The sequence below is a fragment of the Lepidochelys kempii genome, chromosome 1 (assembly GCF_965140285.1).
Source record: "Lepidochelys kempii isolate rLepKem1 chromosome 1, rLepKem1.hap1, whole genome shotgun sequence".
NCBI lineage: Eukaryota > Metazoa > Chordata > Testudines > Cheloniidae > Lepidochelys > Lepidochelys kempii.
In genome coordinates this window covers 280999850-281025675 of record NC_136380.1, presented here as the reverse complement: position 1 = coordinate 281025675, position 25826 = coordinate 280999850, and the positions used below count along the sequence as shown (strand labels likewise).

General features: G+C 40.6%; 1 protein-coding gene across 8 annotated transcripts in view; it reads left to right on the top strand.

Annotated features, from left to right (window-relative positions):
- The window catches only part of SYT1 (synaptotagmin 1), a 511405-nt gene that overhangs the window by 260346 nt on the left and 225233 nt on the right, over positions 1-25826 (top strand). Inside the window, exon 1 of one of the 8 annotated variants that reach the window (XM_073327689.1) lies at positions 11792-11936. The exons of the other annotated variants lie outside the window; for them this stretch is intronic. The gene's annotated coding sequence lies outside the window, so the exon portion shown is untranslated. Of the gene's footprint in view, positions 1-11791; positions 11937-25826 lie in introns of those variants that run through there. 8 annotated transcript variants of the gene reach the window in all.

Here is a 25826-nt window from a genome sequence, read left to right as displayed (position 1 = left end):
AGAGGTTTTTAAGGTCAGGCTTGACAAAGCCCTGGCTGGGATGATTTAACTGGGAATTGGTCCTGCTTTGAGCAGGGGGTTGGACTAGATGACCTTCTGGGGTCCCTTCCAACCCTGATATTCTATGATTCTATGATTCTTTTGCATGATTGTTTCATTAGTGAGAGGTGATCTCTTTGGTTAAACTAGCTTCAAATGATGATTGAAAAAGGACATCATTTTATGGAGATATCTTTCAAAATTTTATAGAGGAGATGAACAGTCTTTCTAGACCTCTCCTTTTTCTGTATAAAAACAAGCAAATTTCAGTTTTCAGAGAAAGAAAAGGAGTACTTGTGGCACCTTAGAGACTAACAAATTTATTTGAGCATAAGCTTTCGTGAGCTGAAGTGAGCTCTAGCTCACGAAAGCTTATGCTCAAATATATTTGTTAGTCTCTAAGGTGCCACAAGTCCTCCTTTTCTTTTTGCGGATACAGACTAACAAGGCTGCTACTCTGAAAGTTGTCAGAGAGTTCATCTAGTTTGCACATTTTTCCATGTTAGTAGCATACTGCATCCATTAAACTTCGATAAAAGATTAAAAATGGCAAGATGTGATCACTTTTAGAGGGGATTTTTGGTGATATTTTTTTCACATTGTCTCTGAATTTAAATGAAAAGTCAACCCAGCTGTCCCACTTTGTTGTTTAAGTGTCCTAGCTGTGGCTGCTTTGAAAGTGCCTGTGTGCAGGCAACAGTTTTTCTGTAGAACATCCCTTCAAATAAATGGAATGTCAGTTTGTGCCAGGTACTTTTCATGTGCCCTTAGAAAAGTGCATTCAGTCGGTGTGTCTGCTCCATCATTAACTGTGAAGTGGTTGACATCATTGACATTTACATTTTGAGATTAAAAATTTAACAACTGCAACTTCAGCATTAACACCACAATCAGATGAATGAGGAAGTTCATACTTTTTTCCCTTGGTGCTATAGTGTCAACCTGCTAGGTTGCAGGCTAGGCAAGATGACAGACAATTGTTTTACTTTGCAAAGGTTATCTTCACAAGCAGAAGGGCTAGCAGCCTCGTCACTATAAAAGAAAAGCTGAGATTTTGGAAGACCAACCATCAACATAAGGAATTCCTAAATCTGCACATTTCCATTGTCATTGGTTACATTAATAACTTTGCAATGTGAAATAATGTATTGCTAATATAGATTGTCACATCAAGAATAAATGGCATATAAAATAATGCTTTAGTATTGTCGCGATTTCCAAGGATTCAAGATGTGAGTTAATTTCTCTTTAAGAAGATAAAGGAGTGGACTTGGACAGACAACCAGAAAATGATCCAGTAATCTTTATTTACATTATGTTATAGTTTCTGTGTGTGGCCTGTCTATCTTGATTACCATGGAATATGAAGGAAAACTGCTTGAAATTAACTGCTGTGAATAATCCTCATATTATTTCAAATGGGCCCTCTGTGTGAGAGACAATAGCCTATCACATCTCATGACTGCCAAATATGGCTCCTATCCAGCAAGTTGCTGAGCATTCGCAACACCCACTGGTGTTAATGGGAGCTGAGGGAGTTCAGAACCTTGTAGAAAGCACTCTGAGGGCTTGTCTATATGTTCATCTCCTGGGATCCCGCCAGCTTGCTTCTGAGTGAGAATTGGTTGATTGTTTTAACTATTTGTTGGGAAACTCCTTTGCATTTTGTATCAATCTTACTTTATAAAATAATACAAGAGTGTTAAACTTTTGACACATCACAGGACCTTGGGCCAGATCATGTTCTCAAGTAATAGTCTCCCCAGCCATATGTCTCGCACTTCTACATAGATGGGTAATAACCAGTTAACTTCAGGGCACTATCTCCCCTTCCTAAAATCCTACAGAAGGTTGTCCATGGAGTTGGGATCTGCAAAGAAGAGAGGAGAGGGGTAAGGCAGGCTTAGGAGCAAGAAGAGGATAACCCTATATTGGGCAGAGTTCAGGTCAGCTGATATACGCTGTCTCCATTCACTCCCAGGCAGCACAAAGCTTACATGGTGAGGATTCCCATTTAAGGTATCCTTGTATTCCTGACTCTCTTAACAGTCCAGGAGGAATCATTTTCAATTGACTCACCATGTGTTCCTTTGGTCCTAAAGCATCTCCAGGTGGCTTATATTATTACTTTAAACTACCACAGCTTGCTGTAAAACAATCTCTTCCTTGCCTTTTGGAAGCCCTTCTGCCTATTGATTCCCAGTTATAGAAGGTCTGGTGTGGTAAACTATTTTTAACCTGCAATGGAATCCAGTGACACACTGAGTCACTTTAGGGAATAGATGAAAATTAGTTATGTTTGGGTTAAATTCTCCAAAAGTATTTTTTATGCGAAACTTCCTTTGACTTTCTTGGATAAGCAAACAAGTGGATAAACCTTGGGCTCAAAGGAGTTAGATGACACCTCCTTTCGGGATGAGTTTATAATTTTCCAGAGATGGAAGCATTGGGTGCACCACTGGTAAAACTTGAGGACCACTGGGGAGAGCTTGTTGGATCCAGAGTTTTTTCACCGTGGGTCCTCCCAATTGAGTGCCCTCTCACTCTTTTGACAGGATGAGTCCTTTAAAACCAGTGCTATTATTAGCTTTCTATCTAGATGCTGATGTGGATCTCACAATAATTAACTGATTTTTATCTTCACAACACCCCTGTGAGGTAGGCAGTGCTATCCCCATCTGTGGAGCCGAGGCACAGGATACAGTAAGTGACTTGCTCAGGAAGTTTTCGGCTAAGCTGGGAATTTAATCCAGATTTCTTGAGTCTCAGTCTTGTGTTTTGTCTTAGTCTCTATCCTTCCTACCACTGTGCCTTATCCTTATCCATGCCTTCCTCTAAACCCTTGTATTTTCCCAGGCCCATCCACAGAACTCCTAGAGCAGAGGTGGGCAAACTACAGCCCGCAGGCCACATCTGTCCTGTGGGACCGTCCCACCCGGCCCTGAGCTCCCGGCCAGGGAGGCTAGCCCCTGGCCCCTCACCTGCTGTTCCCCCTCCCGCACAGGCTGAGCACGTCATGCCGCCAGCGCTCTGTCCCGCCGCTCTTGCCAGGTAGCCCAGCGGCTTGGCTGGCTCCGGCATGGTAAGGGGGCGGGGAGCGGGGGGTCCCGGGGCGGCAGTCAGGGGACAGGGAGCAGGGGGTGGTTGGATGGGTCAGGGGTTCTGGGGGGCAGTCAGGGAGCAGTGGGGGTTGGGGGTTCGGGGGGGCAGTCAGGGGACAGGGAGCAGGGGCGGTTGGATGGGACGGAGGTTTTGCAGGGGGCACTCAGGGGATGAAGAATAGGGAAGGTTTGTTAGGCTTGGGAGTCCCAGCAGGCCTGTCGGGGGTGTGAATAGGGGTTGGTTCAGTCAGGGGACAGGGAGAAGGGGGATTAGATAGGGGGTGGGATCCCGGGGGGAAGTTAGGGGTGGGGGGGCCCAGGAGGGGGTGGTCAGGGGACAAGGAGCGGGGGTGTTGGATGGGTCAGGGATTCTGAGAGGGGCAGCCAGGGGGCAGGTAGGGGGAGGGGGCCAGGCTGTTTGGGGAGTCACAGCCTTCCCTACCCGGCCCTCCATATAGTTTTGCAACCCTGATGTGGCCCTTGGGCCAAAAAGTTTGCCCACCCCTGTCCTAGAGGATTTCTTCCCTGTTGGGGAGCTACGGAGGAGAATGCCGTGGACATGCAGACCTCTCCCTTCATGTCTATGGCCTGTTCTCTCCTGCCATGTTCTCTTTTGCCTTGTCGAGAGGAGAAGACCCTGTTACTCTGAATAAGGAGTACAAAATCTAGCCTTTGGTAATTTGTATTCTATACAGAACCTGTGCTGCCACATTGTTCCCTCGAATTTTTGACAGGCTGTGTGTGCAAAAAATTTCTTCTGTGCAAATTGTGCTTCTGTGCAAATTTTTGTGCATGCGGTGTTTCGCCACGTGTGCAGGTTAGGATCTGTGTACACGTCCACAGCTTAGAGGGAACAGTGGCAGCCAGGCTTTTTCTTACCGTGGGCATCATTTACAAATGTAACATTTGCTGTTCTGCAGTTATTGTCATGCTGCAAAATCTGCTATCCTAAATGCAGTTATTGCAGGTATTGAAACTGTGTTTCCAGGGGTGCCCACAATATGCAAGCCCAAACATTGGTGGAAGGCTCAGTTATTGTTGCTGCTTAATATATATCAAGCCTTTCATTTTTTTTTAAAATAGGTAACTATTGAGGTGGCTTTCAAGAGACATACACTAGTGACACTGGGGAGAGTATCAGTTTAACACATCCTGTATCTTTAATTGGAAGAACAAATCCTGATACTGTACCGGAATGTTTTTCAAATTGTTCTCCTGTTCCTCATTTCAGAATACAGAACAGCCCTGTAGCAAATGCAATAAAATTCAGAGAGCTGAGAGCAGTGCACCCCTTTTCTCATAGCAATATCTTTAAACCTGATTTCTCCTTGGCCATACTCTGTTCACTGGTTCATATTTTGTTGAACTTGATCTCCTTTGGTCCCAGTTTTGGAAAATGCTGGAATTTTGGAAAATTCATTATCGTCGGTAGAAACTGTGATCCTCATTCAACAAAGCAATTAAGCATGTGGTTAAGGCCAATTGAAGTTAATATTTTGCTGAAAGGGGTCTTGGGACACTCAGCACCTTGCTAGATATGCCCTCAATATACTTAATTGATTCCAATGCAAAGTAAAGAGTCTTAATGCACTAATTACTGCATTACACATGAATGCTGTAATTAATACCATTGTTAATAAATACAGATTCCAAATAATACAGAATTGTATTTTCTGAACCTTTTGGCCTGTAAACAAAGAAATGAGTAGAACAGCAATGAGAAAAGAACATCTAAAACGGGCTTTGATGGTATAGGTAGTACTACTTTTCAGCTATCTAAATCCTATCATTCCTGGGGAGTTTGGTACACACCTCTCTAAAATGTAGCCATGATGTCAATTCATTTCATTTACTGTTATCAGAATTACCTTGTCATGTTACAAGACCATTTGATGTTAGCTCACATTGAAGACTATGTGATAATCAGAATGTTGCATTAGAAAACATCATTTTCAATTACAGTTGGGCACCTCACTTTCACTACGTCAATTATGAGTTGTCTTTGGTTAATGCTTCATGCATTGTAAAGCTATAGCTAAAAGTGTAATTATCACATTAAATCAGCTTCTTACAGAGGTGATTTCATACTAGACCAACCTTCCAAAATTCTACTTACTCAGTTATCTGCCTGGAGGAGGTGCCAATGGTTTTGATGGGCAGATAAAATGTCATCATACCATTGTCAGAATGAGCATGTGGGGTTTTTGCTTAAGGTAGTATATTTTTCACAGTGACTTAATAAATCTCTATTCGCCTATTTTGCATGTATTTATAAAGGTTTTCCTTTGCAAAGGAAAATTAAATTGCTGCTGCCACAAAATATCATTCTGTGTTACTTTAACAGAAAGGTCTGTATCTCTGAAGTGAATGGTTGAGAAAGCTGCCCACCATGTGGCTTGGGAGTTTATGAATAGAGACTATAATTTTTTAGTACGGTGCAAGTTCCTTGTTTTTCATTTGTAAAAAGTGCAAAAATAATAATAATATTTTAATGTCAATATTTAATGTTGTCATCTTGCCGCTCATCCATTTATAACAGAAACCACCTTCCATAGAGATTAAGCTCATTTTGTGAAATTTTCCATGTAACAAAATATATTTTTATTTAATGCCTTCTGACTGCTAAGTTTTTACTTGAAGCAGGTATTTTATAAATGCATTCACAGTGTTTTCCTAGATATCAATCAGAGTTTTAAGAAGTTTAATTTGGCTTCTCTTCCTTTAGAGCTTAGTAGGAATTCTTCAATTTTAATGCTGAGGATGAACCTGCAAACACCATGGAAGATAAATGTGCTAATGAGAAAATATTCTGGAATGCTTCAGATCTGTTTGCAATATTTTATTTATTTATTTATGTTCACTTCCTGCATTGACTGTTAAGTAAGAGAGGGTAGCTTAATGACTTACAACATTAGAATAAATTAAAAAGGTACGTGAACATTTTGCATAAGATTGTAGGCTTTCTAATTACAGCCTGAGAAAACCCACCTGGTGAGCAAGCTTGATTATTATAGTTAATTTTATTTTACTCTTTTATGTATTTTATGTAGTAATTTTTTTCTTTAAAAAAATCACTTCACTAATGCTCAGATTCTGCCGTGGGTTGTAAGCCCCATTGAAGTAATTGTTTTAGTCACAGCTCCCTGATTGTCAGGGCAGATCCAGGCTACAGTGAACTCTGGTGTAGGTTTGAACAGCATGGGGGCTGCTCTAATTTATGCCAGCTGGCTATGGTGCCTAAGGAAACATACACCAACTCAATATAGCTGAAGTGCAGTGTGCTCCAGTTCCTATGCTGGAAACAAGTACAGGGGCATGGTGCAGCAGACAGCTATGCTGGTTTCATGCCTACTGAGAACTCCTCCCATGCGAGGAAAATTCTCATTTTAGTCAAATCTAATTGCTTTCCAGTCTTCTGTGCTGCTCATGTGTCTCAAAGGACCATGTTCTTGGTTGCTTTCTTGTCCTACTATGGAAACACTTATGGTCATGAATGATATCGTGCAGCAGCAACTTATGTTCCTATAAACTCTGTAAATTTAAAATAAAATTTGTGGCCCTAGGGATAGCATAATTAAAGTAAAAGGATAAGTGAAAAAGGGAAGGTAGGATTGTAAGAAAAACAAACTAGAGAGGAAGCAAAGACAAAAGGAAAACAATTAGGAAAAAATAAGTGTGACACTGTGGACTTTACCATTACCAAATCCTCCCTTCTCAATTCTGTCTACTCCCCCTATTTAAAGTATCCCATATAGGGTTCTGCACAAGAGGCATATGCACAGTTGTGCATATCTGCACAGATTGACGGGGAGAAGAACAAAAACACTGGCCCTGAATCTACACCACAACAGACTCCATGCTGAAACAGTTCCATTACTCAAACTTCCCTTTCCTGTTCCACCCCTAAGTAGCTGCCAGATTCTCAACAGTTGGGAAATAGATTTTTTTCCCTAATCACATTGCATAATGCTGCACAATGGGAATATTGGGAATAACATATAGAGATAGGAAGATGAATGAAGAAGTCAGAAAAATTACTGGACAAGATACCCTCTCACAAATTATCAACAAAGGAAGACATCAGTGGCTGGGACATGTGCTGAGAACGGAAAAAGAATGCTTACCAAATACCGCCCTTGAATGGAAGCCAGAAAACACAAGAAGAAAGGCCGCAAATAACATGGAAACTATCAGTTCTGAACAACATCAAGCACCTCAACATGAAATGGGAAGATTTAGAGAGAAGGGCAGTTGACAGGCAATGATGGCAAATGTGGGTAGCCCAATGTGCAGCAAAGCATGGGATGGACTAAGGTCTAAGTCACCATGGTATTAATGAGCTTCTGTGAAGGAAAAGGATGTAGTGAAAGTGGTATCTTGAAAGTGTTCACTGGTATCCCTGTTTTTTTAAGCCTAGGTTTGGCACTGATTCCGTGTGTTGTACCTTTGCTGGACTTTACCCTGGCTAGCTGCAGCGGTAGTACAGGAACGTTTTATAACTGGTGCCTGGGTTGATATATTACAGAACCCATGGAGGTAGAACCCATAGTAGTGGCCTTAAATGTTCTTTTATTATTTGGCTTTTTTCATCATCTCTGAGTCTCATGTGAGCTTTTTCCAAACTTGTAGCCTGTGACCCAGGACTAAGGAGATAAAACATCTTAGAAATATAAAAGACAGAAAAAGAAATTATGAGGAAAAATTAGTTTCAAGCTTCTGTTGATAGATTTTGATATAGCAAAATAAAATCTTTGCCCATTATGCGTAGACAATGCAGTGATGCTAGGCTGTTGTAATAGGAGTGCAGCCCAAAGCACAGCAGAAAGGAAAGCATACCATGATCCAAGAGTCAGGTGGTGACGAGTCTGCACTAAGGAAAGATCTCTCCTCCAGAGTTTCCTATTTTACTGTAACTTGGGGGACAGAATCAGCACCAGCATCTGGTATGGATGGCAGAGCTGGCGAGAAAAATATCTGTTTCCTGAAAAATATTGAGGTTTCAAAATGTTTTGCCATTCCAACATGGGGCAAAAATAAACTCTTTCACAACATTTTGTGAAAAAGTCAGAGAAAGACACCCACCTCAAAATAGCCAGTAGCCTGGTGATCAGGGCACTCCTCTGGGATGTGAAGGGCCCAAGTTGAAGTCCCTGATTCAAATCAGATACAACCAGTACATGAACATGGGTCTCCTACATCCCCTGTGAGTGACCTACCCACTGGGCTACTGACTATTCTGGGTTGGGGTAGTCTGTCACTCTCTCTGAATGAAATTTGTGTTGAAACCAACATATTTCTATTAAACACCTTGCTTTTGACAAAATAGCATTTTTGATGGGAATAAAAATCATTTTTTTCAACCAGCTCTTCCAGAGAGAGGCCAGGTGATGGAGGAAGTAGAAATCTAGAGATGTGGGTTCAATTCCTGGCTTTCCCACAGGCTTCCTGGATGACCTTGGATAAATCCTTTAATCCCTCAGTGCCTCTCTTCCCCACGTGTAAAAGGAGGACAATAATACTTCCTTTCTCCCACCCATTGTGTGTTTTGTCTGTAAACTGTTCAGTGTACAGTGTACCCCTAACATGAGGGAACCCTACACTTGATTAGGGCATCTGGGCACTACTTATTAATTATTGCACTGTATTGTATTAATTTAATTTAAAATTATTTATTTTACTAGATGATTGCTTACCTACATAAATATTGAAATGTTCACAACTCAAAGTTTCAGAAGATAGAGTAGAGAATTTAACTTAATGAACACATAGAAGGGAATACAAAGTTGCAAACAAAGCTTAAAAACACAACGGGCCCAATCCTATCTTCCTTAATCATGGAAAACTCTGATTTACGTCTGTGGGAGTCTTGCCAGAGTAGGATTGGGACCTATTTGTGTTAATTAGAAGTGCAAAAATGGTGTGAAAAGAGTGGTGATAAAACACAGCTGTGGGAATGAATAAGCTGTTTCCTTCCCCCATGAACAGAAATACAAACAGCCATAATATGACTGCAACATGCTGCCCTGATTGCTGTGTTGCCGTGTTTGCTTTGTAACACTTCATCAGTATGCAGTATGTCACAATGCAGTGTCATCACATATTAACTCACTACAACACAAGTATGTCAACACAATGCCAGGAATGAATGGCTCCATTCAACACAATATATCCTCTCCCTCTTTCTCCATCCTCCCTTCTGGCTGCCAAAGAGAAAGAGATCCCAGCAGCTCCTTATCTCAGATTTGCGGTTTGGGGTGGTGCCCAAACCTCTGATCTGTTTTCATTAGGGACCACTAATCAGACTGGTGGAGTCAGTAAGAACCATGTACAAACAGCTGCTACGGATGAGGCACATGAGCTACAAGCAAAGTATCTCTGACTTAAGACATAGGAGAGATGGGGCTACAGGGCACCATTTAAAGTGGGGGACTATGCTAGGCAGAGAGATGAGTCCTGCCCCCAGAGGTTGTGATACAGAGGTGGGGGTAGCATCCTGCCCCTGTGGGTGAAAAGTCCTGGTTTGGGGGTGGGGGGGATTGGACAACAATCCTATCCCGTATTCACCCCACAGTGGTTCCTGTCCCAGAGCTGGTCTGCTTCTCCACTCTGGCCCGTTGACTTTCCACATCATGCAGGCAGGGCCCTCCTCCCATGATTCCCGACCCCCCACCACTGAGTCTCCTGCCCCAAGCTGGGCTAAGGTGAGCCAAAAAGGTGTTGGGCCATTTTTCAGATGACCACCCACCTCTCCCGCTCCATAGCATATGCAGGACAGTATTGCCAACCCTAAGAGTTAGCAAATCATGAGTCAGAATAATTAGAATTCATGAGAATGGGCTAAAAATAATGAAATTTAACAACAACAACAACAATATTTTTGGTCTGGTTTTTGAACTCCCCAATCTCTGCTGGTATGTGTGTGAGACAATTACAGGTTGAAAATTCAATTTTAAATGCCAACAAAATGTGCGCACAAGCCCTGGGCTCCCCAAATCATCCCCACTGGCAATCTCCCACAGCTGCCCCATCATCAGCCAGCCCAAGAAGGGCTTCCAGGGGGGCTCCTCTGACCCTTAACTCCCCCTCACTGGGCTGTGGTGGAAGAGGAGAGGGCGCTACTGCTGAGCATGGAGTGGGGGCCAGCTCTGCTGTACTGGACCTGCTCTTGGACCCAGCCCTCTAAGAACACACAGAGGTGTCTGGTGCTCAGGTGCTGGAGGCAGCTGTCTGCAGTGGTCAAAGATGGAAATTGCAAGGAGTTCTGGGAACTTTCCTGAGCTGGCTGTATTTTGTCACAAGAAACCCTCAAAGTCTATAAAATCACAGTAGTGTCACAAAGTTGACCCCCCAGTGTAGGATGACCTTGTAAAACAATGTTCTCTCGTCGTTCAGTGTGAAAATGTGTGCTGATTGCACATGTAAATTCATTTAATTAATTTCTAACTGATGTTTGTGTGCACTAGAAGTTACAATGGGTATCACAGAACACTTCAAAAAATATTAAATACATTCTACTCCCAAACTTAATTATTGTTGTACATCCCATTTATAATAGGATATTTGGAAAACAAGAAAATCCTTAAGAATATGTTGCAGTAATTGTTACTTGACAAAAATAATTATTGTGAATGATCATTCACTTGAGATAATTCATTGCTTCAGTGTCAGCTGGGAGATCAACACTTACGCACTACACTTTTTTGCCTTGATCATGCAATCAGTGTCTCACTTGCTAACAGCCTGTATGTGGTCTCACTGAAGGACAGGCTGGATTGCATAGATTCATAGACCTTTCTATATCATTCTCCTTTCTCCTCACTTCCTCACCCCTCTTCCCCATGAAAGAAATTGTTTTTAGCCATTCCAAATAGCGTTCATGCTGCATAGGCTTTTTCTCTGCATAAGTGCCTAACTCTCCAAGGAAGATAGTTGTAGTATCCATATTCATGACTTTTGTTACTATGGGAATTCTTATATTTTGGATTGTTTGGCTGGTGTTTGTTCATTTTCTTTATGCACATTGATACAGCTGCAGCAGTGTTATATAACTCAAAGTGTTAATAAAAAAAGCATACATATGCCTAGAAATGAAACATAAAGATTGGGAGATAGCTCAGTGCAGCAGCTAAGAGACATGACATATTGATATTCCCCCTGTTGAGAGGCCATGAAAACATTCAAAGTATACAGTAAAACTTTATAGTTTTAGATCACTGTCTGAGTATCAGTAATCAAATGTATTTTACCTCTTTAATCAGTCTAGACTGTTCCACAAAGAACATTGTGTTTAAATTAGAACTAGACTGTAGAATTCATTGCATTTTCTATCATGACTTTTAATAATTTATTGATCATGTGTGTATATGACATTATGAGGCAGTAATAAAACATTACATTGTGAAGTATTATTCATTAGGTTAAATAGTTTGTCATTGGCTCGGGTATCTTTCTTCAGTGTACTCTGATGTGCACCAGGACCCAGCAGCTTGAGATATGGAATTAGCACATTGTTTCTCGGGGAATGCCCTTGAATGTGCTTGAGTAGCTGTCTTTTGCAAGACGTGAGCTGCATTGCTGAAGGAAAGAGTGGAAATTTTATTTCTGGCACCATATATTAATCCTGTGTGGCTGTGTCTACTTTTATATCTCAGGAACGCTCTTCAGAAATGTCAGGATCACTGTTCAGTGATTAACGAACAGCCAGTGCTGGACAAGTGTTGCAGCTGGGGAATCAGTGCTAGGTCACTTTACAGCAACTTGTGTAGAGCTCCAGAAAGGGACTATATTGGGTACCAGGTAAGAATCCAATCCTCACTTCTAATGCTCTGAAGATATTGCTAAGAAAATGATAAGCAGGGCTAAGGCCTCTCCATTGCTACCACATGAAAAATCCCCTCATGTAAATTTTTAAGAAAGACTTTTATAATGGGTGGATTTTCTGAAATGTATTTAAGATTTAAATAGCGGCATGATTGACAAATCTCACTGATCATAAAAAGCTACCAGAGATCAACCTTGATGTGACCAGCCAAGAGAGACAGCCAGCATGACTTTTTATTAATGTCACATGCCAAGGAACATTGTGTCACTTGCTAAGATGGATGGAACAAAATGTTTCCATTTGGCATAATGCTAAGATATGGAGAAAATTGCAATCAATCAAATGCAGCAACCTTAGTAAATCAGGAGAAAAAATAACACTAGCAACATACTGTGTAACTGTCTCCTATTAACACTCAGTTATTTTATGTACAGAAATGTAAGATTTGAGTCTTTTTTTTATTTTCAGACTTTTAATCAAAATTTGTATTGTGAGAATTAAATGTGTGTGGACCTACTGCTTGAAGGAATTATTCTGTACTTCCCTCATCATTTAAAGCTGAAAATGTCTGTGCCTGCCTATAGTGTACAGTACATTAATGAATTTATTTATGATAATCAAGTCAGCCACAGAAAATTGGAAAAATATTACTCTTTGAATTAGGCAATATCAGACAACAGGCTGCAAATTGTGATGAGCGCTGGCCTATGTCCACATGTACCTTTTTGTGTGCAAGGTAAATCCAAATGCTACCAATACATGTGAGAAGTAAGGATATACAGTAAAGTGCAGACCTTGGATATTTTTATTGTAATGATATAGGTTTTTTAATATTAAAAAAGTCATATACTATGCAGGATCGTAGAGATACATTTGTATGTGCAGGTATGTACAATATCTAATGATGATGCTAAGTATAAATTACATCTTTAGCAGGAGATCTTTCAGTAATCATAGGAACATCACTATTAGTGAGTGTTACATACATGTATGCATACGCTTTACCATAAATTCTTATGTATTGTGCTCTCTGTGTGTGTTTGTGTGTTATGTTGTCATAGGTAAAGCTTAATAGATGTTCTCTTCCTGTTAAAGAACATACTCTTGGCATTAAGTAAGGCCTCGTCTACATGGGGAGTTATTCAGGAACAGCTATTCCTGATTAATTCCCCGTGTAGACATTCCTATTCCCGAATAAGCATGGTTTTATTCCAAATTAACTTAATCAATTTTGGAAGTGAATTAAGCTAATTCATAGTAAACTAATTTGGAATAAGAGCATCCACATACGGAGTTAATTTGGAATAGCTATCCTGCTTGAAATTAAGACCCAAATTTCATCTGAATTAATTTCTTAATGTAGACAAGTCTAACTGTAAATAAAACATCATTCTTTGCCTGCAAGCTTCATCTCATTTTGTTTCTCTTTTTACTTTACTATAAAAACAAACATGTTTAGCTTTCTCACCTTTATTTTTCTTCATGAAGAAAACAAACTCTCTGCCATCATGGGTGAAAATTGCTGCTGAAAAGCCACGGAGGGATCAACACAGTCAAAGAGCAAAAAATGTTTATAACAAAGAGAAGCTGTTGTCATTGCTGCATATTGTAGTAGTGCTGCAGCTACAGTTATGGCATCTTTAACTTAGATTTTGCTTTGGAAACCCTAAATCAGGAGAAGTAAACATCTCTCGGTTTAGCTATTCTAGATAAAAAGGGGCAAACTAGAAGCAATGAGGCCAAAAGTTAAGGGGTTGTTTGAAGACTAAAGCCCCAAAGAGATGATGAAACACAAAGTCTCTGGAGCAAGAAGCACATTTTCACTAAAAGCGATTATGACCCTCCTTGAGGGTCCGTTACGCTGAAATAAATCTGGAGTGGCCTATTGAATCAACTGGTGTTAACTCCTAAATTTTTCTTTGATGAAAATGGGAGCATCTGACCCTATACTAATCCTTGTTATAAAACTTTGCATACTCATTTTTAAAGTTCCATTCAAAGGATATACATTTTACAAAATGTCATTGATATGCCGTAGACTCTGTCGGATAACATTAAATTAATTGGGCTAAATTCTATTCTCATTTACGTCAGTCGAAATATGCAGCAGCTCTGTTGAAGTCAGTAGAGTTACTCCAGGTTTATATTCATCCAGCTGAGAGCAGAATTTGGCCTGATAATTTTAGATGAAAAAATGTAAAACCTCATTCTGTAAAATGCATTATTTAGTATTGACTCCACCATAATCTTATTTGGTTAAATTAAGTAAAGGAAACAATCAATCAGTGTTTCATTTCCTTTTAAATATCTATGTCCATCTTAGTTAAACTAAGCACTGACATTGTTTAGTTCTTTGTTAATTAAACAATGTTTCAGTCATTTGCAGTCTTTATTTTTTATTGACCCCATCATGTGTGACATTTTTCATTTGCTTAATATCTGGCAAAAGCCTGTTGCTGAATTTCCTATTCCCCACCAATTCATAATTGCCTCCCCCCACCCCCACCCCCCAAAATCAAAGTGTTTCAAACACATTTCTACTAATTTCCATCACTAGGTTGCTCAAAAAGCCAGAAGAACTGATCCTAGTGAGTGTCATATCCTGGTCACCTACTAGGACTGCTGTGAGGAGAATCCAAGCTGCGGTTGCTCAGGATCCCCATGGTGTTTAAAGCCTGAAGTCCCGCCATTGTCCTAGTACCAAATATCAGAGTCATTAGACACTCAGGGCACAGATTTTCTATCAGTGTCTAACCTGCTATCCAGCTGCCTAGCTGTGCCTTTGCGCACAGCGCTGACCTTTCAGGCTCCCTGGCACTTAACAGATCCCGCTCCCAGAACTCCACCCAAAAGGTCTGAAGCGTCTGATTTACAGTTAAATTCTCTCAGGAGTCCACAGCAGTTGTGGAGCAGTTAACACACTCACACACACACGCGCAGACACACACACACTTTGCACAATCCAACACCTTTAAACTGAATCATATAAAGCACAGGGGAGTATGTATCCTGCAAAACAAACATCTCAGATGGCAATATCCCTCATTTTCTCACATCCCTTCCCTTGTGCATCCTTGAGGAAATATCTGTGTCCAGGAAGGCATGTAAACAAGGTGTTCCTTGTTCATGCAGGCTGTTGCATGCTAATTGGTCTTTCTCCCACATTAGTGAGGGTACTCAGCTTCTGTGACCTTACTGTCTCCTGCACCATGCTTCGTCATTCTGTTTGCCACCCCATCTTGTTCCCCTGGGTTTCACTGTGCAGCCCACCTAGCTTTCTTCTTTCTGTCTTTTGGGTGACTTTCCACTGTGCTTGTCTTTGTCCCTCCCTTTGGAGGAGTTAAGCTAAAACTGGTTTTCTAAGGATGCAGTTCACCCATTGTTCAGGTGTTTGCACCTGAATAGAGTCATTGAGTCCCACCCCATTGTTTCTCGGGGGTGGGGGTAGGGGGGGTGTATGGTATAGGACTTGCTAGCAGTGGTAGATCCGCATACATATTGGTATTCATGACACAGCAGTTTTTCATAATACAACTTCACAATGTCAGCCAGAATTCTTAAGTGGTACAGATTTAGTGACAATGCATCACAAAGGATAATAAGCAAATCTTCCCTTTTTATGGGGAAAAGTGTATAATAAAGCAGACCCATCTAGATTTTATTGTTTTCCAACATTATTCTTTGTACTTCATTCCCAAGAACTCTGTGCTTAGCTTGTTCATTTATTAGAATTTTCTTACCACTGTGGTTCTAAACTACATAGAATGGATGGTGCTCCTCAGATAAACTCTGCTCTCAGTTATTCCAGTACCTTCAGTGGATATATTGACTTTGGTTAATTTACCTTGATGTAAAAGACAACAGACTTTGGCCCCTTGCCTTCAAATAAAGAGGTTCCAGGCATGAGTTCTTGTAGCCTTCACAAAAATCCCATACACAGCAGACATATGACGAATTAGTGACTTCAGAGAAGAGAATGAGAGAACTTGTTTGCCATAGCTCAAGCAATGCAATGAGCACAAAAAAGCTGCCTATGTTTTACTGATGTGTCATTACATATATTATCAATCTACAGCATATAATGAGTATCCGTTATGGTATATCATCTGAAGGAATTTATCTGTCATTAAACTGGTCAGCATCCTAAGATTTATCTTTAAATAAAAACCAATCTGTATTGGTTTATGAACTCATTTACATATTTAATTGATGAAAATGTTGAGAATAAAATGTAGCTGTGTTTCAATATTCAACCCATGAAGTATGCCATAAACTACTGTAAAAAAACAAAACACCCCATTTGTTAATGGTGAAGCGTAGAAATGGACAGAAGACTGAGTAGCAAATAGAAAAATGCACCACTATGTTGGTGCACGGGGCACTTAATAACAGGCCGGAGAATTAGATTCTGAAATTTCATTACAATGAATTATTAATTTTGAAAGCCAGAAGATTTTTTTAATCCCTTTTGTAAGGATGAAGAATAATTTGTTGGCTTGTGCAGGGTTAAATTACATTTGGAGAGCTTGGATTTAATGTGTCTGCCAAGCAGTGACCAGACAATTTAAGTGCATTTAGGCAATCAAGGATGAACACCTACTCATGGCTGAGCTTGTTTTTGTGTTCACCATAAGTGACACAGCAGCCGTGCCTCACAACATGACATTCTGTCTGCAGGCAGTGTTTTACCTGATGTGGTAATAGGAGCCAGTAACATCTGTGAGAAGTTTTCCCACCTGGAAGTCACTTATACATATGACACAAAGATGAAGGAAAAATAATTAGAACTGGTTAATATGTAAAGGAGGCAGAACTACTTAGGAGAAAGGAATATGGAATATGAGCAATAAGAATTTGACTCTTGTGGTTTTTATGCCTGCTATGCTAAAGCCAAAATGAGTAAAGATCTCTCTTTAGGAGACCGTGTATGAAAACCTTTTTGTGTTGGTGATGGAGGAGGAGGAAAAATGAACACCCATGTTAAGGTGTAATTGGACTCTACAAATTTTAATGTTGCATCTGGAGAACAGATTAATGTAAACTTCTGCAGGTATAATTACTGAAGATAATTGAAATGCAGCATGGGTCGGGGGAGAGGGGAGGGAGGATTTTAAAAATTGCCAAGCAAATAAAACCACAAGCATCAAAAAGACACAAAGTTTGTGATAAATGGTTCATTTAGGCATACAGTGCTGTGTGGGCAAAATTGGACTGCAATCATAGCCGTTTCAAAAAATGAAAACATTAAGAGAAAAGGAAATTGGACAGAAATGGCATGGAAATTACAGCCTTTGATCCGTTTTTGAAGAACCTTTTATGAGGCATCATCATGAGTGGGCAGCAAATTCTTTCCAATCTCCTCTTAAAGCACTTGTGAAAGCCTGGAGACCATGAGACAGAAATAAATGTTTAAGTACAGATTGTGGTGGCATATCTCTCTGACCGTTTTTTTAGCTTTTATAAACAGTATAAAATTGCACTACATATTTAAATTGTTTTCACATTTTGATATGGAAAGGAGACCATATTTTTGTTTCACACATTGACCTACTCACCAATGTTCTGTTAATAGTCAAGAGCTACTGAATGAAAAACACTGGATATTACTGTTCTTGAGGTGTTAGAACTGCAGGTAGTATTTGCAGGTTTACTGTCTGAAGGCTGATCTGAGTTGGGTTGATTGTTTTTCTCTAGCCAAGACAAATCTTGCGTCTTTATTCTTCTTAATCAAGTAAAGTTTTGAATCTTCTGGTTTATCCTGCGATCTCAAATGAATGATGATGTCCTTTGAAATGTACAATAAAATAACTAAATGTAGAACATGTTTAGAGTAAGAAAGTAAATTGCTAACATGAATAAAATACTGTAATTGCCAAGGCCTGCACAGTCCAGCTCTGTATTAGGTACAATTAGATTAAGCTCTGAGGCTATAAAACAATGATGATCAGAGGCTTGTTCAATCCAGTATTAAAATATCTGTAATTCTGCTGTAACACGTTAATGCATGGATGTACTCTTTGGTGTTCTTTATTAAGTACCAGTAATTAATGGATTCAACATACACTGAGCTAGCTGACCCATTTTGTAAAATCAGAGTAATTAGCTTTTAGGTAATTGGTCAGATTAGTTACTGTACATATAATGACTGCAGATTGTTGTCCATGAAAGGAAAAATGTTACATCCTGATTTCAAGGAGCAGGGATGCTGTCATATAAAAGGAATAAGCACATTATTTTACGTTTCAGTAAACAACAGCTGGATTCTTCTGAGACTGCTGCTTAAATCAGATTCGGGCTGCCTGAAGCAAAATCTCTGTTTATTTTCTTATTTTATTTGACTTGACTGGGTTCTGTTTTCATTAACATTTCTATTTGACCTTTTGAATTAGAGAACCTTTCTATTCTACGAAGATGTTGCTATAAAAAAAGGTGCCAGTTTGCTTTAGATCTGTGAAATTTGGGATCTATGGCTTTTTGTAGCATTATTAATGTGAAATAGAGGCCAGATATTTCAACCAAAGCTAGAAGGGGAAACAATATAAATTCATTAAAAATGTTTTTTGGACTGAAAGTGACATACAACAGAATGTCTGTCTGTCTGGGTTTTGTTATTGTTTTATTGCATAGATGGCGGAGATAGATTTGTAACTTACACTGATGTGGCTGATATTGTTATTATTATTAATAATCTATATATTTTCCAAAGGTTGCTATTCACTTTACAAGCAAATAAAAGATGGAGTCTCTGCCCTGAAGTGTTTATAATCTAAAATTAGACAAAGCACAACAAGGGAGACAACACATAGCGGTGCCTGGGGCAAAGGACGAGGAGAACAAGAACTATGTGATGAGAGCATATTGTTGTGCTTCTTAAAGATTCCACATTTGAATGCTTACATTTTCTTCTCATTTTATATACAACAATAGCTAATAACATCAGCAATGGGACTAGCCTGAAGTGATAGGGGTTGATATGAGAGAATTGAGCATTTGAGAGGGGAGGTAGAAGAGATCTTTTGCAGGAGTAAAAGGAGAGGGAAGAAGATGGACACAGTAAGAGGTAAGGATGAGAGAGAAGGAAGACAAGAGGGGTGCATAGATGGAGGCAGAAGGTAGATCAGAATGATGAGATGCATGGTGGGCATGTGAGTGTGAAGCTGGTGAGCAGAGGCAGTAGCTAAAGGCCTCATCCAATGCCCATTGAAATGAATGGGAATCTTCCTGTTTATTTCAACAAGTGTTGGTTCAGCTTATAAATCCTGAAGGTGGCAGGATGTTAGAAACAAGAGATACCACAGTCAAGACAGAGTTCACTCCTGAAAGTTCAGCTGATGCCCGGGGCCTTTTGGGTTTGAAGCTTCCCTCCTCTACCTCCTGCTGCTGTTGGCGGCTGGTGGCTGCTGCTGTTGGGACTCCTGGAGCTGGGGGCCCTGTAAGAGGCAGCATTAGGAATAACCATCCACAGAGGTGTATTCTGTGTTGATGTAGCCGTATTGGTCCCAGGATATTAGAGACACAAGGTGGGTGAGGAAATATCTTTTACTGAACCAACTTCTGCTAGTGAGAGAGACAAGCTTTGGAGCTTGCACAAAGCTCTTCTTCGAGTTCTGTAAACTCACAAGCTTCTCTTTCTCACCTTGGTCCAATAAAAAATATTACCTCATCCATCCACAGGGTCTATTTTAATACGTCTCTTCAAAACACACTGAAGTGGTGCAGAATGAACTCTGGGCTAAAATAATATTGTAAATTCCCAAGTTCTCACAGGAAAAGCTAAAAGCAAAGCTTTGATTTAAAATTTAAATTATAGTATTTTTTATACCGAGCCACTGCACTATAAAGAAACTTAAATGATCTTTATCAATTTAGCACAAGGTTTGCCAGTGGGTCTGCTTTGCAAGAAATTATACTGTATGCACAATATATCATGAAGCCCTGAGCTGGTAGTTTAATTCAGTCTTCCCTGCCTTTCTTTACATCTTTGGCATCCACATGCTTTTTTCTTCATTTTAAGACTATTCCATCATCTAGTTGTGTGATAATGTGTGGTATACATGCCCATGTTACTTAGCCAAGAAATTAAATGTAACTTCATCCAACCTCAAATGCTAATCTTCAAAATCATTTAAATTTCATCATTGAGAGCTCTTTCCATGTTTAGGAGCATTGCTGGCCTGTTTGTTTCCTGGTGGGAGGATAAGTAATTGGGACTTGGCTGTCTTCTGTAATACTTCCCATATTGGTCCATGTGGTGTTGTTGGAGAATGCTACAATGCATATTTATTTATTTTGATTTATAAAATGCACCAATAAACATAGGAACTATAGAAATCCTCTGCAAAAAATCCTGAAAACTTTATACTGTCTCATTCCCAAATGCTCCAAAATAAAGACAAGTTTTATAGTGTGTCCAAACAGTTGGTAAAGCAGATCTCTGGCAAACCAAGGCAGGGAAATGCATTCCAGAGTATAGGGGTATTCATGGAAAACACGTAAGAACATAAGAATGGCCCTACTGGATCAGACCAAAGGTCCAGCTAGCTCAGTATCCTGTCTTCTGACAGTGGCCACTGCCAGGTGCCCCAGAGGGAATGAACAGAACAGGTAATCTTCAAGTGATCCATCAGCTGTCCCGCATTCCTAGCTTCTGGCAAACAGAGGCAGGGACACCATTCCTGCACATTCTGGCTAATAGCCATTGATGGAACTATCCTCCATGAACTTATCTAGTTTTTTTTAACCCTGTTATGGTCTTGGCCTTCACAACATCCTCTGGCAAGGAGTTCCACAGGTTGACTGTGCGTTGTGTGAAGAAATACTTCCTTTTATTTGTTTTAAACCTGCTGCCTATTAATTTCATTTGGTGACCCCTAGTTCTTGTGTTATGAGAAGTAGTAAACAACACTTCCTTACCTACTTTCTCTACACCAGTCATGATTTTATAGACCTCAATCATATCTCTGTCTCTTTTCCAAACTGAAAAGTCCCAGTCTTATTAATCTCTCCTCATACGGAAGCCGTTCCGTACCCCTAATAATTTTTGTGCCCTTTTCTGAACCTTTTCCAATTCCAATATATCTCTTTTGAGATGGGGCGACCACATGTTCACACAGTATTCAAGATGTGGGAGTTCCATGGATTTATATAGAGGCAACATGATATTTTCTGTCCTATTATCTATCCCTTTCTTAATTATTACCAGCATTCTGTTCTCTTTCTTGAGTGGTAACAGCTCATTTAGACCCCAACATTTTATATGTATAGTTGGGATTATGCTTTCCAAGGTATGTTACTTTACATTTAGCAACATTGAATTTCATCTGCCACTCTGTTGTCCAGTCACTCAGTTTTGAGAGATCCTTTTGTAGCTCTTTGCAGTCTTCCTGGGTCTTAACTATCTTTAGTAATTTTGTATCATCTGCAAATTTTGCCACCTCACTGTTTACCCCTTTTTCCAGATCATTAATGAATATGTTGACTAGGACTGGTCCCAGAACAGACCCCTGGGGGACACCACTCTTTACTTCTCTCCATTCTGAAAACTGGCCATTTATACCTACCCTTTGTTTCCTATCTTTTAAATAGTTACCAATCCATGAGAGGACCTTCTCTCTTATCCCATGGCAGCTTACTTTGTGTAAGAGCCTTTGGTGAGGGACCTTGTCAAAGGCTTTCTGAAAATCTAAGTACACTACATCCACTGGATCCCCTTGGTCCACATGCTTGTTGACCCCCCTCAACACCTTACCAATACCCCTTTCGTGTAGATCCAGAGAGCTCCTGCTTGAGCACAACTGTACAGAAGTTTGGCAGCAGTATAAGAGAGGGGGGTCAGGTATAACACATTTCCCCCCCTTAGAATCATAGAATCGTAGGACTGGAAGGGACCTTGAGGAGTCTAGTCAGTTCCCTGCACTCACGGCAGGACTAAGTATTATCTAGACTGTCCCTGACAGGTGTTTGTCTCTCCTGCTCTTAAAAATCTCCAATGCCAGAGATTCCACAGCCTCCCTAGGCAATTTATTCCAGTGCTTAACTAAAACTCAAGCACATTAGGCCTTAATAGATATTCATCTGCATCTCAGATCACAGCATACAGTAGGTGAAGTGAAAAAGGATTTAAGTATAACAAGCAGGTAACAAAGGCAATCTTGCTTCTAGTGGGAACTCTCTACACTTAGAATAGAATTTTATGGCAATGGAAAACAGGCTGAGTCCCATAACAGTTTGTTTCTAGTAATTTTTTTTAATTGGGATTACTTTAAATATTAGAGGTTTGTACAGAAAATGTAATTGTTGGTTTTCGGCATTTTCTGGAATCCATAGAAACACACAATCACCCTTATTTCTTTTTAATAAGATTTTTAATGTGTGTGTATGTGAAGTTCTTCTGTCTTTCAGTCCTTTTCTCCATCCAAACTGAGATTGAAACTGTAAAGTATTGTTTTATAGTAAGGATTCCCATTTTATATACAAACTTCAAGCCAATAGTATTGAAAGTTGTTGTTGTTCAGTAGTATCTGTAAGGATATTGAAACAATCGTTTATAAAAAGATGGTTTTCAGGTTTTAACATACTGACCTTTTCATTACTCTTTCCAGTGGTCATTTTCATATAAATGAAATTTGTAAATAGCAACCTGATTCCTTTCCACATTGGATTGATTCCAGTGAATGCTCTCAAGGCCAACCATGTAGAGACAATCTTACCTCTGCCAATCTCTTTCAAACTAAGTCATGGATCCAGAACTTTTTTCAACAAATGCTGGATGTTATCAACATAATAACAAAGAAAACAACATTAAACTAGCTTTCTCCTGTTTCTCTTGTATTTCCGCGTCTCTTTTCCCATAGTCACCACTAGAGCTATGCAAATATAATTTTAATCCAAAGTGAAATTTGCTAGTTCTTCTTTGCGTAAAACATTTCTAACTGTGTCTGAAATGTCACTGTCAGACTGGAATACTGGCCCTTTCCTTGCCTCACCTTCTGCACTAAATAGACATGAAACCCCCTGAAAATCACAGGCCTCTTTGTTTTTTCTTTTTAAAAAAGTTCTCTAAGGAAAGGGTTCATGCCTCTGAGTGCTAGCTACCTCTTCCCTTTCCCTCCTGTGTTTTCCTGTCAGTTTCAACTCTCTGTTGCAGCATCTTTTCCAGCCTGCTGTTTTCCTAGAACAGAGCTGTAAGGCAGTGCATTGCACCTTCCTGCAGGCACCAGTGCTGTCTGCAACCTTCAGAAACTTGCCACTATGCCACCAGGGATTTGGTGGCTCCTAGGAGGACAAGGTAGAATACAGGCAAAGTTGTTAAAATTACTTAGGAAAACTCATCTCTTTCAAACTATTATTTCTTTCATGAAAAGGAATCATAGAATCATAGAATATCAGGGTTGGAAGGGACCTCAGGAGGTCATCTAGTCCAACCCCCTGCTCAAAGCAGGACCAATCCCCAATTAAATCATCCCAGCCAGGGCTTTGTCAAGCCTGACCTTAAAAACTTCTAAGGAAGGAGATTCTACCACCTCCCTAGGTAACGCATTCCAGTGTTTCACCACCCTCCTAGTGAAAAAGTTTTTCTTAATATCCAACCTAAACCTCCCCCACTGCAACTTGAGACCATTACTCCTTGTCCTGTTCTCTTCTACCACTGAGAATAGTCTAGAACCATCCTCTCTGGAACCACCTCTCAGGTAGTTGAAAGCAGCTATCAAATCCCCCCTCATTCTTCTCTTCTGCAGACTAAACAATCCCTGTTCCCTCAGCCTCTCCTCATAAGTCATGTGTTCCAGACCATTAATCATTTTTGTTGTTCTTCGCTGGACTCTCTCCAATTTATCCACATCCTTCTTGTAGTGTGGGGCCCAAAACTGGACACAGTACTCCAGATGAGGCCTCACCAATGTCGAATAGAGGGGAACGATCACGTCCCTCGATCTGCTCGCCATGCCCCTACTTATACATCCCAAAATGCCATTGGCCTTCTTGGCAACAAGGGCACACTGCTGACTCATATCCAGCTTCTCGTCCACTGTCACCCCTAGGTCCTTTTCCACAGAACTGCTGCCTAGCCATTCGGTCCCTAGTCTGTAGCTGTGCATTGGGTTCTTCCGTCCTAAGTGCAAGACCCTGCACTGATCCTTATTGAACCTCACCAGATTTCTTTTGGCCCAATCCTCCAATTTGTCTAGGTCCCTCTGTATCCTATCCCTGCCCTCCAGCGTATCTACCACTCCTCCCAGTTTAGTATCATCTGCAAATTTGCTGAGAGTGCAATCCACACCATCCTCCAGATCATTTATGAAGATATTGAACAAAACCGGCCCCAGGACCGACCCCTGGGGCACTCCACTTGACACCGGCTGCCAACTAGATATGGAGCCATTGATCACTACCCGTTGAGCCCGACAATCTAGCCAGCTTTCTACCCACCTTATAGTGCATTCATCCAGCCCATACTTCTTTAACTTGCTGACAAGAATACTGTGGGAGACCGTGTCAAAAGCTTTGCTAAAGTCAAGAAACAATACATCCACTGCTTTCCCTTCATCCACAGAACCAGTAATCTCATCATAGAAGGCGATTAGTTTAGTCAGGCATGACCTTCCCTTGGTGAATCCATGCTGACTGTTCCTGATCACTTTCCTCTCATGTAAGTGCTTCAGGATTGATTCTTTGAGGACCTGCTCCATGATTTTCCCGGGGACTGAGGTGAGGCTGACTGGCCTGTAGTTCCCAGGATCCTCCTCCTTCCCTTTTTTAAAGATTGGCACTACATTAGCCTTTTTCCAGTCATCCGGGACTTCCCCCGTTCGCCACGAGTTTTCAAAGATAATGGCCAATGGCTCTGCAATCACAGCCGCCAATTCCTTCAGCACTCTAGGATGCAACTCGTCCGGCCCCGTGGACTTGTGCACGTCCAGTTTTTCTAAATAGTCCCTAACCACCTCTTTCTCCACAGAGGGCTGGCCATCTATTCCCCATGTTGTGATGCCCAGCGCAGCAGTCTGGGAGCTGACCTTGTTTGTGAAGACAGAGGCAAAAAAAGCATTGAGTACATTAGCTTTTTCCACATCCTCTGTCACTAGGTTGCCTCCCTCATTCATTAAGGGGCCCACACTTTCCTTGGCTTTCTTCTTGTTGCCAATATACCTGAAGAAACCCTTCTTGTTACACTTGACATCTCTCGCTAGCTGCAGCTCCAGGTGTGATTTGGCCCTCCTGATTTCATTCCTACATGCCCGAGCAATAATTTTATACTCTTCCCTGGTCATATGTCCAACCTTCCACTTCTTGTAAGCTTCTTTTTTTATGTTTAAGATCCACTAGGAGTTCACGGTTAAGCCAAGCTGGTCGCCTGCCATATTTACTATTCTTTCGACACATTGGGATGGTTTGTCCCTGTAACCTCAACAGGGATTCCCTGAAATACAGCCAGCTCTCCTGGACTCCTGGAATCCCTTACTTAGTGTTGATTACTCTCTGTAGAAGTTACAGATTGCTGATTACTGGGTGACTTTTATATTACTTTGGTGTCATGTGTTTTAGCTGCACTGTGACAATTTAGCTTGTTGAGGTGCTGTGACAGCCTCCCTTACACCTGGAACAGAGATGACCAGATTGGTTGGAAAAGCAACGAAAAGCTCCCGGAGAAGTACTTCAATACAAGTTCCTGTATATCAGCTCGGGGGAGGAGGAGGAGGATTTATCTTACTAATAATTAACGAGGAATTAATTAAATAGGTCACTAGGACCCACAGTGAAAAGAAATGCTGCTGCTTGTGGATTTCCCTGTCTAATCAATATTCCAAAATCTACTCCTCAAGATGCATTTTAACAAAGCTTCTACTGTCATGGCCAAGCAGAAG